This window comes from Mobula birostris, chromosome 1 (assembly GCF_030028105.1).
Source record: "Mobula birostris isolate sMobBir1 chromosome 1, sMobBir1.hap1, whole genome shotgun sequence".
In the NCBI taxonomy this organism is placed as follows: Eukaryota; Metazoa; Chordata; class Chondrichthyes; order Myliobatiformes; family Myliobatidae; genus Mobula; species Mobula birostris.
In genome coordinates, this window is record NC_092370.1 from 126581147 (window position 1) to 126597901 (window position 16755).

The following is a 16755-nucleotide window of genomic DNA, read 5'->3' on the forward strand; positions in this document are numbered from 1 at the left end:
CATCAGAGGCACATCACTCCTCACCTCTTCTATCAATAGTATTTATTGGAGGTGCTGCCTTAAGAATGCAACAACCATCAGCAAAGATCTGCACCATCTTCTCACAGCTACTGTTGAGCGATAGGTACAGAACTCTGAAGTCCCACACCAGCAGGTTCAAGAACAGCTACTTCCCTTCAATCATTCATTTCTTGAGCCAACTGGAACTACCCTAATCACTACTTCATTTAGCAACACAATGACCAATTTGGTCACATTGCACTAAATTGGTCTTTTGTTTTTTATTATTCAGTTTGAGTTATTTTGTGTAAAATTTGTGTGTAGTTTACATTGACTGGGTGTTTATCTTGCAACTGCATTGTGATGACGCATTGAGCTGTGACGCTGCCACAACTAGATTTTTGCAGTGCATCTGTGCACACATGTACTGCTGCATAATGTACCTGTGAAATTAAATTTATTAATTAAAGAAATGTGAAGTAAACCCAACTTTGACTATGCTATCTCTCAGCAAGTGTAGCTGTACTTATTGTCATCTATACATTTTGTTTACCATCATCCAATTTAGCACATAACAGGATTATGTTAACATTGTTAATGGAACCAGCTCAGACCACATTTTTAGAGAGAGAATTCCAGATCTCAACAACTTTATTTTCTCCCTTTTAGCAAAGATTTTCGGTGAACGCTAGGGCTATGGATTTTCTCTGCATAAACATAATTTTGAATATCTCTCCTAACCATCCCAAACCCAAAAAAACATGATCCAAACTTCACAGCACGGTGGCGTTGTAGTTAGCTTAACGTTATTACAGCACCTGCAATCACTGTTTGGGGATCAATTCCTGCCGTTGGCGGTAAGGAATTTGTATGTTCTCCCCATGACTGTGTGCTTCTCTTCTGGGTGTTCCCATTTCCACCAAGTTCCACAGGTGCACGATTGGGGTTAGTGAGTTGTGTCCATACTATATAGATACATTCACGTGGCAACTTGAGGGCTGCCCAGTGCAATCCTCATTGATTTGATTTGACAGAAACTGCACATTTTACTGTATGTTTCAAAGTTTGATGTATGTACATGTGACAAATAAAGCTAATCTCAATCTTTATCTTCCCTGAGAACTTCCTGGTAAACTTCCAAGGCCTTTTCTTTGTTCCTGAAGCATAAGATTTGAACTATCTCTTTGCCAAAGACCACTTATGCTTGAGATTCGTCAATGTGTGGTTCTCCATAGTAGAGGAATGTCCTGTTAGCAGGTATCCAGTATAAAGGATGTGAATAATAGCAAAATGGTTAACCTGCAGGATTTGTTATCCAGCTCCTGGGACAAATTATCTGGAGGTATTGGTTTAATTTTTTGAGTTCAAAACCAACTATGGCAGCTGTGAATTTAATTCTATTAATTAAATAAGTTTGAAATATAAAGCTGATATCAATAATGGTGACCACAAAAGCAATGTGAATACCCATCTGGTTTATTAATGTCCTTCATGGAAGTATACCTCCCATCCTTAGCTGATCTGGCTCATCTATGACTCTAGACTAGTTGACTTTGGACTACCCACAGAAATGAGCCACAAAGTACTTACTGCTCATTATGCTGCTGGTGTTTAGGGCAGCAATGAAGGTCCTCCATCTTTGTCTGGCCTTGGCCATCCAGATGTAGAAGGATACTTCATTTCTGTTTCCGTAACAGTTTTGTTTGACCAGTCAGGGTTGTTAGGCCTGAGCCGAACCCCTGAACCTGGAGGACTAGTGGACCACTCTTAGTCTGGCCTCTGCCTTTGACCTGTCTAGCACGTGTGACCCTACCAAGTCAAAGCATAAGGCCCTGACTCCCGCCAGCATACTTCTCCAGGTCATTGAGGCATGCAAGCCGCCAAACCACGACAAGTCTGTGTTCCTCTTGGAGGGAACCACCCAGAGAGTGATTTTCTTTTAAATGATAAAAGTCTGATTGTACCATAAACTGAGGTACATTTTGACTGTCCTTGCTTAATTGCTGTTAAAGTCACTTGCATTTAATTGAGAGTCACCGTGGACTCCACAAACACAGACCACAGACTTAAATTTAGAAGGGATAAGGTGTTTAAAATATGGGACATACTGTCCATGGAGCAGAGAGTACTAGATAAATGTACAGGAGAATTAGACTTACAGTTGAGAGGTATTACTTCTTGGAACTGAACATATGGAATGCACTTTATCTATTTTTTTGTCATTTAAAGGAAGGTTTAAATTGATAATGGGACAGGGGTACAGTTCATCATCTTCAATAGCTGAAACATTTGAACTTCATGGACATCTCAGAAGTCATCAGTACAGGATCGTGTATTCAAGTACATCATGTTACTCAAGGGGGAACACTCCAAGCTGATGATGTGAAATATAAAGTTATTGCTTTTCAGATTTATAGCTTTACTTGGGGAAGTACGGAGTGGAGGCTGGAAGTAGCTGTCATCCTTACCACAAGGGTAATGATCTGGTGTAGCGAATTACTTCTGGTTATAAAAGCTGCCCAATTTGCATTTCCATACAGAGGCAGACTATTGTAATGTTATAACTTCTGAGGCCCCAAAATTGACATGAGTTTGTTTATCTGATAGGACCAGGAGATACCTGGATTGGAAGATTTGGGGTTAGGACAGGATCTACTTACAATGACAGCAGATGCAAACCTGGAAGAGAGGGTCAGAGTGGTGGGGTTTTGTATTGTTCCCTTCCTGCCTCAGGAAGTATTCTATGTTTCAGGGAAACATAAAGTGGGTGCAGTCTGGGACATGACAACTGAACCATGAACAGTGTTTCTACACTCTGAAGAGGGATTTGATTTAGGATACAAATGTTCTCAGTATTCCTTCCAACATAGAAGGAGGCCATTCACTTATCAACATAATACTGATATTCAGAGAAATCTCATGAGTCATTCCCCTTCTTAATTCCCTATAGCCTCTTCTCTCTTACATACTGGCGTCAATCTCCCCATTTGTTTCTCCTGCCATCCAACTAAACCAGGGTCTATTTCTAGTGGAGCAGCCTGCCCGTCAGTCTTTGGGACGTGAGAGGTAAACAGAGAGAAACACAACCAAGTCACAGGCAGAATTTGCAAACTCCATGCAGTCAGCACCCAAAGTCAGGATCAAATCTGGAGTTGTGCAGCAGTAATATTAACTGTGTGCCATCTTGTCTGGTAATTAACATCATCAAATGATTTCAAGAAATCAAAATTATTAAATGAATACAAAGCAAGTGAATTATGTCTTTGTTGTCCTTGGCTCTCACATCCAACATACTCCTATATGGTCTCCTGAACTCTTTGGTACATAACCAATCTAAAATGTAACAGCCTTGTCCCTAGTCCACCTGGTCCAATAATATTATCATCTTTGTTCTGGCAAACCATGAACCATGAACAGGGTTTCTACATTCTGAAGAGGAAATTGATTTCGGATTCTAATGTTCTCAGCATTCCTTCCAACATTCAGGATATCTGTGCTTCTCCAATTCTTTTCTGAAGCTAATCATTGGCAAGAACTTAAACTCTAGAATTCTCTGGAAATCTACTGCCTTTCCTTTCTCTAGCACCTCCTTAACAATAGTCTTTAAGATCTACTTCTTTAAGAAAGCTTTTGGTCATTTTTCCTAAACTGTACCTCAATATCACTTTTTGTTTCGTAATGTTCCTTCAAAGCCCCTTGGAGTATTTTTCTATGTTAAAGTAGTCATATAAATGAAATATTTTGGTGTAAAATTGGTTGTGCATAGCTCCATTTAATCTTATCAGCTCAAATACGCTCTCCCATTTTACACCAAGAGACTGGGATAATGTGCTTCTGCTCTGGGAGTAATCAGTTTGGGGCTAGAATTATTTACTAAAATAAAAAAATGGAAAATACTGGAAGTCATCAGCACGTCAGGAAGTATACCTTATGGAAATTTTTGTTTGAAGATGAACTTCAATAAAAAATAAACTACAAAAAAAAGTAATGTTTGATGTTTCAGGTCAGTGGCTGTTCATTAGGATTCTGCCACAACGTATGAATGAGATTCTATAGTTGAAAGTGCTCCCTGTCGGAGCCTTGGAGGTTGCAGAATCCCGTACGCTGTTAAATATCAGCTCCAACTTTCTGCAGTGAGCTTTAATCATTTACAAACTGACAAGCTGCTGAACAGAGTATGTTGAGGTTAGAGTCACAGAGAAATACAGAACAGAAACAGGCCCTTCAGCCCATCTAGTTCATGCCAAAACCATTTAAACTGCCTACTCCCATTGACTTGCACCGGGATCATAGCCCTCCATATCCCAACCTTCCATGTACCTATGCAAACTTCTTTTAAACGTTGAAATCAAGCTCGCATGCACCACTTGTGATGGCAACTCATTCCATTTCCCCATGGCCGCCTGGGTGAAGAAGTTTCCCCTCATATTTCCCTTAAATTTCTCACCTTTCACCCTTAACCCTTGGCCTCTTGTTGACCTTGAGGCTCTAGGTGAGATTGTATTTCTGTGGTGCAACTCAATAAAGGTGATGATAAAAGTCAATCAAAACATATAAGAAGAAAGTGTGGGTGCTTCAGGAAAAATAATTTGCAGATCTGCAGGAAAATCACAGTGAAATGGAACTGAGGTGATTGCTACCAAGAGCTGGCATAGACTAAACAGGCCAAATAGCCTCCTTCTGTGCGATAATATCTCTATGATAACACCCAACTTTTCCAATGTTTGTTGGTGACTCATAATCTATTGGACCTCCCGACCCAGGATAATGCATGGAAATGATGTTAACCACCTTTGGTGGTGGAAGGGGAAGGGGAACCATATTAAATATACACTATGCTTATATGCTTGAATATCTCCCGAACATTCCATATGATTATTGGAGAGAAGCCCATGTCCTTGTTGCCCTCCTCTCCTGCACCCACTCCACACAATCCTTCCTCTTTTGTTTTAAATTTCATGGTTGTTATGTTACACATTAACAATAGGTCGTAGTGTTTGCGGAGAGAATGAGGTCAGAGTGTGTAACTTTAGGAAATAATGTATGGATTTGGAATTCCTTTTGGGATTCACCTCCTTACCTACAGCCACGGCCAAGTGTAACTGCACGATAAAGTGCAGCATGATGTGTGGCATTGAGTCTACTGGTGTGTTTGTGTAGTTAAATAACATTTAACACCATGCCTCACTCTATGCCAATTGGGCAGCCACTCAAATGAAATAACAAACTGCTTTAAGAGCAATCAAGCCCTGAGCCATGGATTTTGGTTATTATGAGGCTCTTAGTTAGTTATGTGACCTGAGGTCAATCGTTTACCATGGTGATCCTTAACTGCAGTCAATATTACACGTGCACAAGATTATTCACAATTCTAAACTTAGCTCATTTCATGTTTAAACGACTTTGTTAAATAGCTGCAAGGTACTAGAACACACTTTGCTACTTCTTTCCTACAGTTTGGAGAGAAAATATTTTTGTTCTGGGAATCTGCCAACAAGGAATCTGTTCAATAAAAATGCCTTGCTCTGTAATTTGATTTCATTTGATTTCATTAGGAAGCATTGACCTGACTGCTTAAGTGTCTGCTTTATGTTTGGATTTTAACATTCATTAGGGCATCCCCAGTGGAGTCATTGATTACACTAAGGTCCAATTACAATGTCATGAAACAGTTTTTGTTGTAATTAACTGATTTTTTTTTCATGTTTAGGCTCTGTTCTTTCATGAAAAGAACTATTCATGAAAGTTGGGAATTTAATTGAGTGTAGATTAGGACGAAAGTCAAATTCTGTAATTCCTTCTTAAATCATTTAGAATTAACTATAGCATGTACTGCATAATTATCTCAATGTTCGCAACATGTGTTAGTCTATTTTAAGGTCTTTTTTCTTATTTCTTTTCCCAGAAACTATTCCCTTTGCTGTCTTAGGAGTAGAAGTAACTCCAGCACAGGGATTTGGGTTTTCAGTGCTAGGTGAGAGGTCGGAGATGGTTTACAACAGTTGTTTATTTCATCCTTCATTTTGCACACATTTTCTCCAAAGGCGACTCATTCCTTCAGCATCATTAATATGTGGTTCTTTGGAAACCTAGAAGAAAGCCAGGGATCTGCACCCCTACGAACCAATGTTTATGTTGCGGTACCTGTGCCTGATTTTACATTCTAGTTACATCATTTGCTTTCCATTTTTTTTACCTGATGAACCTTCAAAAACTGCCCAGTATGTAATTTCCCAAGGGAAACTGGACTGACCATCAGAGAGAAACATGACTGATTTCCAGCCAGGTTTGAGGCTTAAAGGGAAAAGTAATGGTCACAGCTAACATTTGGTGCAATATTTTGAAATAGTTAACTCTTGGAAGTTGAAAACAAAGACAAAGAAAAAGCAGAAAACCCACCAAGTGCCAAAATTTTGCACTATATTATTTTCGAACAGCATTTTAGAGATCTCCTTAGCACAGAATTGAGAACTATCTTGGCAAAGGTATTAAGTTTGTAATAGATGGTAAATACATTTTATCTAGTGGATGAAGGGAAGGCAGTGGATGTTGTCTACATGGACTTCAGTAAGGCCTTTGACAAGCTCCCGCAAGGAAGGTTAGTCAGGAAGATTTAGTCGCTAGGTATACATGGAGAGGTAGTAAATTGGATTAAACATTGGCTCAATGAAGGAAGCCAGAGAGTGGTAGTGGAGGATTGCTTCTCTGAGTGGAGACCTGTGACTAGTGGTGTGCCACAGGGATCAGTGCTGGGTCCATTGTTATTTGTCATCTATATCAATGACCTGGATGATAATGTGGTAAGTTGGATCAGCAAATTTGCTGATGATACAAAGATTGGAGGTGTAGTGGACAGTGAGGAAGGTTTTCAAAGCTTGCAAGGGATTTGGACCAGCTGGAAAAATGGGCTGAAAAGTGGCAGATGGAGTTTAATACAGACAAGTGTGAGGTATTGCACTTTGGAAGGACAAACCAAGGTAGAACATCCAAGGTAAATGGTAGGGCACTGAGGAGTGCAGTAGAACAGAGGGAACTGGGAATACAGATACAAAATTCCCTAAAAGTGGCATCACAGGTAGATAGGGTCGTAAAGAGAGCTTTTGACACATTGGCCTTTATAAAACAAAGTATTGAGTATAAGAGTTGGAATGTTATGGTGAGGTTGTATAAGACATTGGTGAGGCTGAATTTGGAGTATTGCGTGCAGTTTTGGTCACCGAATTACAGGAAGGATATTAATAAGTTTGAAAGGGTGCAGAGAAGGTTTACAAGGATGTTGCTGGGACTTGAGGAACTCAGTTACAGAGAAAGGTTGAATAGGTTAGGACTTTATTCCCTGGAGCGTAGAAGAATGAGCGGAGATTTGAAAGAGGTGTATAAAGTTATGATGGGTATAGATAGAGTGAATGCAAGCAGGCTTTTTCCACTGAGGCTAGGGGAGACAAAAACCAGAGGACATGGGTTAAGGGTGAAGAGGGAAAAAGTTTAAAGGGAACATTGGGGGGCTTCTTCACACAGAGAGTGGTGGGAGTATGGAATGAGCTGCCAGATGAAGTGATAAATGCGGGCTCACTTTTAACATTTAAGAGAAGATTGGACAGGTCCATAGATGAGAGGTGTATGGAAGGATATGATCCAGCTGCAGGTCAGTGGGACTAGGCAGAAAAATGGCTCAGCACAGCCAAGAAGGGCCAAAAGGCCTGTTTCTGTGCTGTAATGTTCTATGGTTCTATGGTTCTAGATAATATATTGAATGTATATGATGTACATATTTGGAAAGGTACTGTACATTGATAAGAAAAGTTAGAGAGATTTGGGCCAAAAGCAGTCAAATGGGATAAGCTTACATGGCATCTTGATCAGCGTGGATGAGTTGAACTGCAGGCCCTGTTTTCATGCTGTGTGACTTTGTGATATTGTTGGCCTCTTTATAGCAATAATACATTCAACATCTGAAGTAATGATATGTTGCTTCTTCTGAAATTATGTGACAACTAATGATCTCCATAATTATTGCATTAAGCAAAAGTCTCCTCCATCTCTGCATTTCTCAACAACATCAGAAGTAAAAACATGTGAGTCCTTTGTAACTCTGATGTTGGTGTGATGAAAAACTGAAGGAACAATTTGTTTCTGGTCACAAGCAGGAATATGAACATTAATTGCTGATTAATCTCACCATCAACATGCTGTAAGTTCAAATGAAATCTGTGTCTGGGAGTCATGCACACTTTGCAATGAACTTAAAAATAGTATTGAAGTTGCATTTTATGAGTTTGCAGAAGATATCAATTTTTGAGAGAAAGAAACCTGCCATACCTTATATTTAATTTCAAAAATATACTGTATATCATTCATTACTATATATATGCAAGAAACACATATGGGCATAGAATGATGCAGCACAAGAAAAAGCCATTCGGCCCACCGTTTCTGTGCCAGCCTAGTTAATCCCATCTGTCTGTATATGCTTCTGTATAAATTCCTCTTAAACTTTGCTATTGTATTTGCTTCCACCGCCTCCCATGGTTGTATATTGCAGACATCAGACATCTTTCACACAAATCCCTTAAGCTTCCTCCCTCTCACCTTAAACCTATGGCCTCTAGTATTTGACAACTCTACCTTGGCAATAAAATCTACCAGGCTATTTTTGTAGGTGCCTTCATCTTGGGTGCAATTGTCTCTGTCCAACATAGATCTCCCTGGTCCCACATCATCTCTGGAACATCTGGACAGTAAAGAAACCAATATTAGACTATTGTTTATTGACTACAGATCCACCTTCAATACGATAATTCCGAGAAAACTCATCTCCAAATTCTTAGAGTTGTGTCTCAACATGGTGGTGATATTGAGTTTGCTGACCACAAAGTTCTAATCTCAAATGAACACCTTAAGCCCTATCCAATGTCGAGAGCTATGGGTAATATCACTAAAGGGAGGTTGTACTCTGATTACCCAATCTTTAAAGATTAGTTCACTTTCTGGTTTATCCTTCATGGTAAGATTAGCTGCCAATACCCATTGTTTAAGCAGTGAACCTTCCCCTCCCTAACAAGGAGGAGCTAGTTCCAGCTAACAAAGTAGTTCAAACACAGTTTATTTATATTCAGTGACACATATTTAATTTTAAACAACATTCTTAAAGCACATTTAAAACTCAGGAAGAATTTCTATCATATAAAGGATTTCCAAAACACAGGTATAATTTCCATAAGCTAAAAAAACATACCTAGAAGCTATGGACGAACCAGTCATTCATCACAGAAATTGAAGGCAGAAGGAATGGATTCCAGCTCACTCTGTGTTCCTGTCATTCTCCTTGATGTTTCTGGACCATTCCTACAAAATCTGAACTGCTATCTAAACTTATGCTATCTTTTTGCTACTTGTGTGACATCACATGCGTGTGATATTCTTTCAGACACCTTTTATCACGAGAGGTGTAAAAGCTTCTGGAGACTGAGATCCCAGGTATCCACGATTAATGCTGTTATTAATATTAATTGTAGGCCCCTGGTAAACCTCAGGGTCGCTCAACTCGCTCTCGTCTAGGGGGAGCAGCCTTTGGCCGCGCCAAACTGGGTAATCAAGTTTGTGTGGATGCTGTGTGATGTACCCCACCCTGCCCAAATAACAGACAATACACCAGATACGATTAAATGATCACACTTTATAGATCTTACTGGAACTATGTAATTAATAGAGATAAAATATAAAAGGAAAATAAAAGGCGCCAAACTTATCAAAGTTCAACCATTTTGTGCACAACAGTTAGAGCTCAATTAACGGAGTCTCCTTTCCACCACTCAATCCCCTCCGACCTCCTCGACCCGCCGCCTGCGACCAACCATGGTGGTCGACCATACGCTCCACATGAGTCTGTCTTCGTCTCCTCTCCTCGCCGAAGACCCTGGGCCTCGGACTCCCGCTCAGGGTCTATCCTGACGCACAGCTTACAGCATCGTGTCCACTCTCTCTGCCCCCATCTACCTTCTGCCTCAAAGCCCATGAAAAACAATAGCTTACAGACACACAAGAACGTCTATCCCAATTGGTTCGAGGCTCTCTTATCCATAATATAACCCAAACAAGCTGCGAAAGAGAAGCACTTTCTCAGCAGTTAACATAACAAAGAAGCTATTTTCATTAGCCTTCACAGTAACATAAAAGAAGAAACCCCTTACACTCTCCCCCCACCAAATTTAGTCATGTCCTCATGACTTCTAAATAACTCGCCAACCCTTCCTGCAGACACAAGAACCCAAACCAGGTATAAACAGTAACATTGCTCACCAAATAGTGGACCTTACAGTGGTTCCTCAGGCGCTACATAACCCAACCTATCTGGGAGTTTCCTAATCGTCGGAGATCTCTGTACCCCCTCACCTAAACCCTTCAGGCTCGGACACCTCGGGTCTGCTTGCCAAATCCTCTCTCAATCTCTCACTCATGCCCCTACTGCAACTCAAAGGCCCCTGTCCCATGTCCAGGGCACCATTTCTTTTCCTGCAGGGTCCTGCTGTAACCCAGGCTGCCCACAGCTAGCCCTTCCCACTACACCTGACTCAGTGGGAGAAGGGCCAAAAGTCTCTTCCTCAATCAAGGAGAAGTTAGCAAGAGGCAGCATGTACCACACATCCCGCACATCATCCTTCGATGCCGTATTCTTCCTCATTCTCTCGATCGGTAGCTGCTGTTTGATTTTCTCCAAGCTGAAGCACTTAGCCTGGGCTGCCTCTGCAGTCTCTTCAGCCTCCTGCAGTCGAGACGTCAGCTTCTTCTCTGACTCCTCCAACTCTCGCCCCAGTCTCAGCAGTTCTGACCCATGCTTCATGTCCATCTCCATCTGGGATGCAATTACACCACCAGCTTCTTTCAATCTGTTCTGGATCGATTTCTTGAGTTTCTGCTCATCCTTTCGAAGGCTGGTCATTGTTTTGTCTCTCTGGATTAATTCATCAGTAAAGGACTGCAGTTTCGGATGAGAATTATGTTTCCCTGTTTCCACCTTGACAAGCGTGAACTCCAATTCTTCAATGGTTGTCCGGGGCTCCGGCACTCACCTCACATCATAGTCCCCCAAGGCGAATCCAAACCCTAAGCAATCATCCACATACGCCAAAACTCCAAACACCTCAATGTCCAACTATGGTCTTCCTCATGCCCCACGGGAAGGTTGCAGGGGCTCCGGATATGCCCTGTGGCATCTTTTCCGATTGGAAGAATCCTAGGGAACCTATAATGGCCATCTTCTCCTTGTCGGCTTCACTCATCGGGATCTGGCAACATCCACTCCTCAGATCCAGCACATCAAACCACCTCGCACCATTCAGACAGACCATTGCGTCTTTGGCCCTCAGGGCCGTATTCTGGTCAATGACAGTGCGCCTATTCAGAGTCCTATAATCCACACACACGCTGCCTACGTCTTCCACAGCGACAGGGGCCAGTCGCTGCGACCTCTCTCTCACCGAGGTGTCTTCAGTGGTCAACTCCCCTCCCTCGTGGTATTTCGGAGTGTCTACTAAGAGGGTCTCACCCTCAGATACTTCCCCCAGGCCGTACCACAATTGGCTCTCGTTTAAACTCGGTACCGGCCCAAGGCTGCTACACACGTCCTCACAAGCAGCTCGAAACACTGGGTGCATGGACAATGCCCCCATGAACTCCAGTTTCACTGACCAATAACCGTCTTCTGGATAATCACTGGCACTGGTACCCCAAATCTTCAGTGCCCTTAATGTTGTCAAGTGTAAATTCTTCAGAAACCAGTTGTAAAATGAACTGTACAACAACTTGACCTGCGCCCCAGTGTCGAGGATGGCTTTAGCATAGCTTCCATCTATCCGTAACGACACACGGGGGCGTGGTCCCTCTAAGCCTTCAGGAATAGGGTCTGTTCCTTTCCGGAGCTCCTTGGTTCATTGCTGGGAATGTGCTTCCCCAGAGACCCAAAGCCGTTCCCCCACTGGGCATCCATTAAGTTTCCCGACACCTCTCTGATCAGCTGAACAATTGAAGGAGGGGTTGATCCCCTTAAATGATCCCCCTGGCACTGCAAGCAAATTTGCTGCCCTCCTCGCCAGAGAAAATACACTGAAAGCTTCTCCCCACTCTCCTGACACAGGTATGGAAAGCCCCCCAGGCACTGCATTTCACTTCCAGTCGAACCAGATGCATTTTCCCCCTCTTTCAGATAACTGGCAGCTGTCACTACGGGGTAATTGAACCTGACAGTTCTAACACCGTCAACAGCCCGCCTACTCAAACTTTCAACCAATCCCTATCACTCTCCCTCAACCGAGCACTGCCACTCATCTAACAACTGAGAGATCCGCTCAACCTATTGTCTTATACTGCATTTCTTCAGCAATAAGTCCAGGTGTTGTGAAATAACATACTGCATTCTATAGATAGAGAATCAAAGTCCAAAAGCTCAAAGTTCAAAGTACATTTATTATCAAAGTATGTATACAGTATACAACCCTAAAATACGTCTTCCCCACAGACAGTCACAAAACAAGAAGGACCATGGAACCAACCTGCCCAAAGAAAAACATCAAACATGAAACCTACCTGACAACAAATGACAAAAAAAGATTGAAAACACAGAATATAATAATACAAAATCAAAAGGCACATTTCAGTACAGTTCAGAACGTTCATTAACTGCTGGCCTCCCCAATTTAAAGGTTGCTCAAAAGTAGTGACAAAGAAAGAGTGACTAGACCGAGAGAGTCCAAATCTACAATCTGCATTGATTAAACCTTGTTACAGCACCATCTGCTTGTTTGCAAAGCTCTGTTTTCAAACTGATTATTGCTTGCCATTTACATTAAGAACTGAAGTCTGGCTCCCATTTACGACCGGAAACTATACAAAGAATATTAATTGGAAGTTTAACTTAACTCTTTGCTCTTTAGAAATGGCAGCTGCTGTGCTTAGAAAGCTGAGCTTGGCAAAACAGCAAGGCCCTCTCACCCAGGACAGTGAATAGCCATCACAACACGTCCATTTGTAACTGCATCGTTGACTCCCTGACCAAGAAACTACGATCACTAAGACTATAAGACCATAAGCCATAGGAGTAGAAGTAAGCCATTCAGCCCATCATTATTATCCCTCCAAACCTCATTCTCCTGCCTTCTGTCCATAACCTTGGATATCGTTACTAATCAAAAACTTATCAACCTCCACTTTATGTATACCCAATTACTTGGCCTCCACAGCCATCAGTGGAAATGAATTGCACAGATTCACCTCCATCTGGCTAAAGAAATTCCTTCTCATCTCTGTTCTAAATGGATATCCTTCTATTCTGAGGTTGTGCCCTCTGGTCCTAGACTCCCTACTATAGGAAATATCCTCACCATGCCCATTCTATCTTCTCCTTTCAATATTTGAAAGTTTCAATGAGATTCCCCCCCCCCCACATTGTTCTAAAATCTAGTGAGTACAGTCCTAGAGCCATGAAATGCTCATCAAACATTAACCCTTTCATTCCTGGGCTTATTCTCATGAACTTTGTGCGGAGCCTCTCAAATGCCAGCATATCCTTTTTTGGATAAGGGGCCCAAAACTGCTTGCAATATCCCAAAGGCTCTGTGAGGAAAAAGGTATGGGATCCTCGCACCACTGAACACTAGTTTTAATCTCTTAAGTTTATTTGCAGCTGAGAAACATGACAAACATTTTACTATGATCATTATAAGCAGAGGTAATAACAAGCTAGGATGAAGCCAATACAATGGTCTGTATTGTACAATTGAATATTTTAAGAATAAAATATATTTTTGATTAAAAAAAGAGCAGCAATTATTTTTGAAGGCACCTTCATCGTGCAGGAAGTGGTGTGTGTACAATAACAACTATTATAAGCCACTTTGACAGATACAGTACATGGATAGGAAAGGAGATGGGCCAGCTGTGGGACTATCTATGGGAATCTTGGTCGGCCTGGATGAGTTGGGCCAATGGGCCTTTTTACATACTGTATTACTCCTTGACTCAATGGGCATCAAAAGCTGGCCTGACTGTAAAGCCCAAACCCTGCGAATGAAGTAAGTAAAGGCACAATTTAGAAGATCATGCTGATTGAGAGCTGCTGTATTAAGGGGGCGTTTTGTTACAGTCGCAGTCTTCAAAATACACTCTATTGAAGTTAATGAAATTAATTTCACGGGTAGATAATAACAGGCTGGAAGTACATAGCATGCACAGCACTGTATATAGGCAATGAATTTCTACACAACTTTACTGTTAAACATGTTCTCAGGCTGAAGAAAGTTAATTAAATTAAACCTCTATTCTTTTTAATAACAACAGGCACTGAAATTAACATTAGCATCCACTCACTAATTTTTCCTTAATAGGATTGTCAATCTCTAAAGTGGATGGGGGGTTGGCTTGATTACAACGCTGCACTGGTATTTGGACTGTAAGTTAATAAGGGGATTAAATAGAAACAAGGAGCCATTTGCAGAGGCTTCAACATCCCATGGTCCCAACTCCCAGCAGAGTTTAAAATAAGCATTTCAATTATATAAAATCAACATGATCTTTGGAGACAGGATGCCTCCCTAATTATTTTTTTAAGAATTCAGTAGTGGTTTTGATACCTATTCCCCAGTTGCTTTTCTAACTCATTATTGTTACCTCCCCTTGAGCTGGATTGTAAGGTCATACATGAACCTAACCTCACAGCGATCCTCAGAACTAACTATTCAGTCTATCAAGATTCCCACAGCATACTGGGCTACTGCCATTAAACCATTACAGACAGTATCAAATTATACAGGCAATACAGTGATTGTTAGGATATTTAAGAGCAGAAAATAACTCCGATGCAAAAGGCCTGTTTCCTTTTTTGATATATCTATGAAGTCCCACATTTAAAAATTACTTTACAATCATCAAGTTAAAGAAAAAGCTCAATATCATTGGTTGGATTAAGCATAAACAAGTCTCTCCAGAGAAACAAAACTTGTCCAGAGGCACTCTAGTCATTATAAGCCACCAACAAAATATTCTGCAGGAATCCACAAGAGAGTTCAGGGATACTTCGACAGAAGAAGTGCCTTATGCCACTTGGCAAGAGCTGGGCTTAACCTGTATATTTTATCTAATTATACAGAATTCCATAACCTAAATCTAATTATTAAGTTGTGCTATATTTGTTGCAAAACCTTTCTAAGTGCATTGAAAATTTGGTCATTTACAGTCTCTGCTTGACATCCTTGCAATTATAACTTATCTAATTGCTTGTTTTACTCAAAGTTACGGTATATAATTACATATCTTGGCTGTAGACATAGATTCTGTGATGGCAGTCTTCCCTCTAGGTTGTTAGTTCAAGTTCCACTCCGGACACTTAAATCTAGGCTGACTCCTTAAGGGAGTCCTGTGTCAATGGAGTTGCCGTCTTCTAGATGAAGTTACTTTTCCTCTTCAGGTGAGTGTATAAAGTCCAATGGCCTCTATGCTGAAGGTGGGGGGGCAGGATATTTATCCCAGGAATTCTGACCAATATATAATGCTTACAAGGGTACTGAATAATCCTAATTGACATATACGGGAGTTTTCCCTGTGCAATGTGGCTGTCGTGTTTCCCACATCACAACAGTTACCTGGCTTCAGAGGTATCTCCTTGCTCTTTGGGAACTAATGAAATAGGTAATGAGGTGGCAAATAACATATTAGGGATGCACACCTTTCTCGGCATTATCGATACATCCAAATATTCTTCAAATTATGAACATTCAACTTGTAGCTAGTTAAGTTCAAATCATTTCTACTAATACACAACTAACGTCTACGCCTGTATTTGCTAGTTTAAGAAAATAGATGAAAATGAAATTCCAGTTTTAAAAATAGACCTAAGATTCCAGTTGAATTGTAGAATTCTAGAACAGTTGACCCTACAACAGTGATCTTTGCCATTACACATACATCTCCCATTTCCATTTCCCGTTACATAATGGTTCTCACTATCATCTTCATTATTTATCTGCTGCGAAGAACGGGTGAACCCAAACGCAGGACACTGACAAGGAGGGAGAGTTATCTGAAGAGTGCCTATTAATGGTTGCTGGCAGGGGAGTGAGGATTAGGCAGAGGAAAGCAGAGGAGTGAGCGAGGCTGGACCAGGGATCGATCCAGGGTCGCTGCAGTGAGAGCGTTGCATTTAACCACTGAGCCAGCAGAGAGTGTAGGCGGGCGGTGGAACGAGGCAGAGCAGGGATGCAGGCTGGGGTGTTAGCGTGGTTAGAGGAGAATGGCAAGCAGGAGGATGAATGGAAAGGCAGGTGGCATGCAATGCTCCTGTTAACACGGAAAGACGGAGTTACCACAGGCAAACGACAGCCCGGAAACAAAACTTAGAATACACAATTCTAAGCGGCCTCGAACGTGAACTACCACACTGGCTGAAACAACGATCTGGTGATGAGTGGATGGAAAGCCGGGGTATTTATGCTGCGGGGCAGATGAGATTCAGGTGCGCCGCAATCAGGTAGCCGGGAGAACAAAAGGAACGTCATGCCCACCTCGCACACACACACACACACACACACACACACACAAACACAGTGAGATAGAGACAGACACGGGAGCAGGAGAAACACGGGGAAAAGGAAATTAGGAGAACACGAGGAATAAACGGGAGGGACGGCCGGGACCGTGACATTACCCCTCCCTCAATGGGAGCCTCCAGGCAAACTCCCAGGCTTGCCTGGATTGTCGCGAAGGAAG